Source organism: Pseudophryne corroboree, chromosome 1, assembly GCF_028390025.1.
Source record: "Pseudophryne corroboree isolate aPseCor3 chromosome 1, aPseCor3.hap2, whole genome shotgun sequence".
Taxonomy (NCBI): domain Eukaryota; kingdom Metazoa; phylum Chordata; class Amphibia; order Anura; family Myobatrachidae; genus Pseudophryne; species Pseudophryne corroboree.
Window position 1 is genome coordinate 471873536 of NC_086444.1, and position 4239 is coordinate 471877774.

At 42.4% G+C, this 4239-nt stretch overlaps 1 pseudogene; it reads left to right on the top strand.

Moving 5' to 3' along the window:
- The first annotated feature begins 2187 nt into the window (after window positions 1-2187).
- LOC134953988 (5S ribosomal RNA) lies at window positions 2188-2306 on the top strand (annotated as a pseudogene).
- Window positions 2307-4239: the final 1933 nt, after the last annotated feature.

Here is a 4239-nt window from a genome sequence, read left to right on the forward strand (position 1 = left end):
TTTTGAAAAATTACAGAGGCGTGCAGGAGATGTTGTCGGTCCCCTGAAAAATTGCGGTCCACTTTCGACATTCAGCGACTGCGTGCCGAAGACTGGAGCATCAGCAAACACTCCTGAATTTGCCCTGCCATCATCTAAAGCAAGAGGTAGTAATGAGGTAGAATTCAACACTCTATATGCTTCAGAGGATGGAGGAGAAGCAAAAGGCCATTCAAGCCTATACATCCACCTACGATATAGGCAAAGGAGAGGGAATGCATCTGACTAAAGCACAGTGGACAATAATTTCCATGTTGTGCAAGGTTCTCCAACACTTCAAACTTGCCACACGTGAATTCAATTCAGACAATGCCTGCTTGAGTCAGGTCATTCCCTTCATCAGGCTTTTGCAGAAGCAGCTGGAGAAATTGAAGGAGGAACTAAGACGGAGCGATTCCACTAAGTATGTGGGACTTGTGGATGGAGCCCTTCATTTGCTTTGCCAGGATTCAAGGGTGGTCAATCTGTTGAAATCATAGAAACATAGAATTTGACGGCAGATAAGAACCACTTGGCCCATCTAGTCTGCCCCTTTTTTATCCTTTAGGTAACCTCAACCCTTTTTGAACCTTAATTCTTTGTAAGGATATTCATATGCCTATCCCAAGCATGTTTAAATTTCTCTACAGTCTTAGCCTCTACCACCTCTGATGGGAGGCTATTCCACTTATCCACTACCCTTTCTGTGAAGTAATTTTTCCTTAAATTTCCCCTGAACCTGCCTCCCTCCAGTTTCAGTGTATGTCCTTGAGTTCTAATACTTCTCTTCCTTTGAAGAATGTTTCCCTCCTGAACCTTTTAGTTGCCCTTCTTTGTACACTCTCCAATGTATTTATATCCTACTGGAGATATTGTCTCCAGAACTGGACACAGTATTCCAGATGAGGCCGTACCAATGACCTATACAGTGGCATTATTACTTCTCTTTTCCTGCTACCGATTCCTCTCCCTATGCAACCAAGAATCTGACTTGCCTTTCTCATTGCTTTGTTGCATTGCTTCCCTGCCTTTAAGTCACTTGAAATAGTGACTCCTAAATCCCTTTCCTTCTCAGTAGTTTCCATTATAGTACCCTTGATACTATATTTAGCCTTTGGGTTTTTGAGTATAACTTGCTGTAAAAAATGTCATATTATAATTCTTTCACATATATGCCTATTTGCACACTGTCTGCCCTTATTAATTGGGATAAAAATAAAACAAATCCCTGCATGGGACAGGCATATAATTGTGTTCTCAGCAAAGCGGTATACCCTAACAAATAGTGTGTGTTTTTCTATGGTGTTCTCTATGCTTTTCTATGTTTTAAGAGATAACATATGGTAATTATCTAATAATACCGTGGTGTCTTTTTGTAACCCATATTTGAATTCATTGGTTATTTGATATTTATATTTCATAATACCCGTCAAAGCATCATTTCCACCATGCAATCTTCTGTAAGGTTTTTATATTTATGTGCACCCCTGTTAGAGGGACATTTCCTTTTGCACACTGTCTGCTCTCACGAATTGTGACAGGAATAAATTAATCTAAATCCCTGCTTGGGACAAACACTGAATTGTGTTTTCAGCAACGAGGTACACCTCAACAAATAGGGTGTATTTTTCTACGTGTGTTTTTTATGTTTCTCTATGCCTTAGAGAACAACATATGGTAACTACCTATGAATTACAGTGGTGTCTTTTGAAATCCATGTTTGAGCCTACAATTGGTTATTTGATACCGATATTCCATAGTATTCGCCAAAGCATTATTACTACTATGCAATTATTTGTATGTTTTTGATATATTTTTTGCACCCCTGTCTTTGAAAAATCTCCTTCTGGATTTCACCCTCCTTTAGGAGCAATTTGATATACCATTAGGGTAGACTTAGGGAAACAGGATTCCTTATCTCCCCAAACTGTGCCCATCTTCTCTTTCATGCACTCTCTCATCCACAATCAAAGGACTGTCCTCTGCAATGCCCATTTTGGTAACAGGGGACTCCTAGTGGACAGCAGAAGTGCTACACTAATTCTGTATTTCTATCCTGAGTCATCAGGTCTATCCTTACTCTATCTATACTTCAATAACCTATATCTTGTTTCAGCACTCTCTCATCCAATTGGGTACTCCCACATGCTAATAGATGTTTGCCTAATTATCTACAGTCATACCACGCTGGACATGCCCGATCTCGTCTGATCTTGGAAGCCAAGCAGCGCTGGGCCTGGTCAGTACCAGAAAGGGAGACCTTCTGGGAATACCGGGTACTGTAGTATCAAGGGACATACCACCCATTGATGCACCCAGGACAGCAGAAGTGCACTTACTTCCTTCACAACCAGAATCTTAGGCGACAATACACTCTCTCATTGCCCATTCGATGGACACAGATGGGCAAAAGCAGAAGTGACTGGTTCTGCAATACCTTCTCTTATTCTCATCTATAGATGCGGGTTGATACCCAACAAATATTCACATGCAATTAGTAATCAATACTTCCAAAATCAAACCACGTTTATATTTTCACCCACCTAGAAGGAGTCCTGAGATGGAAAGCCGGTTTTCTTGTTCTTCTCTTATGAATATACATATACAACAATTAATAAGTTGATAGAGAGAACAAGAAATCTCAAATTTCGCTTTGATGAACGTCAAATATTAACACTCACTTAAAATATAGTGGGTGCGCAGACAAGCAACCTGCCACCTACCCGACTACAAGTGAGTAACATTCTTTGATTTAATACTTGTTTTAATCTATTGTTGTTGATAGAAACAACAATAACTTCGTCTGTATAGAATAATAAAAGTTACGTTTTAATTTTACACTCACAGTGTACGCTACACTAATACATTATTTGTACATTGATTGATAAAAAGTGTGCCCCATAGAGACAACAAAACAGTCTTTTCTTTTTGCTTCTCTGCAAAAAAAAACCCACAATAGTTTGCTCTGAACTAATGTCCGGGAGCACCACCAACCCAGATCTACCGCAAAAAAACAATCGGTACAGTCGGTAGCTATATGTTGGTTATCATAGATGCCCTTCATGGTATAAAAAAATATTTGATATCTATTTACAATCCGGTCCAGTGCAGATTCCAAAACCCCAACCCATTGCAATGTGCAGGAGACCCCTGGAAACATGCATTAAGCCCCTGACAACACACATGAAACCCCTGGCAACGCGCTGGAGACCCCTTGCAACGCGCAGGAGCCCCCAGCGAGCATGGAACCCAGAGCATGAAACCCCTGACAACAGGCAGGTAATATAAAAGTAATTAGAAGCATCATTTGTAAGGGGCATTATTGTGTGTGGGGCATAAAATAGAGATGAGCATGTTCGGTTCTAAGAGAACCGAACCCTACCGGACTTCACCCCCCGAGCCTGGATCCGAGTCAGGCTCGAGTTTTCCCGCCTAACTCGGAAACCAGAACGAGGCAAAACGTCATCATCCCGCTGTCGGATTCTCACTAGGTTTGGATTCCATATAAGGATCCGCGCATCGCCGCCATTTTCACTCCGGCATTGGAGAGTGTAGAGAGAGGATGTGTCTCCGTCCTCACTGTCCTCAGTGTCCGTGTCTTGTGCTGCATCTGTCCAGTCACAGTGGTTGTGTCCTCTGCTGCCATATGTCCAGTGCTGCTGTATAAGTCTAGTCCAGTGGTGCTGTGTTGTGCTGCATCAGTCCAGTGGTGGTGTCTTGTGCTGCATAAGTCTAGACACAGTGGTGGTTTCCTCTGCTACCATATGTCCAGTGCTGCTGTATAAGTCCAGTCCAGTGGTGCTGTGTTGTGCTGCATCAGTCCAGTCACAGTGGTGGTGTCCTCTGCTGCCATATGTCCAGTGCTGCTGTATAAGTCCAGTCCATTGCAGTGGTGCTGTGTTGTCCTGCATCAGTCCAGTGGTGGTGTTCCTGTGCTGCAATATATGTCCAGTGGTACTGCCATATATGTCCACTGATATTGCCATGTATGTCCAGTGATCCTGCCGTATAAGTCCATTGATACTGCCGTATATGTCCAGCGGTACTGCCGTATAATTCCAGTGATCCTGCCGTATAATTCCAGTGGTACTGTCGTATAAATCCAGTGATCCTGCCATATAATTACAGTGGTACAGGCGTATATGTCCAGCGGTACTGCCGTTCAATTCCAGTGGTACTGGTGCATAAGTCCAGTGATCCTTCCGTATAAATCCAGTGATC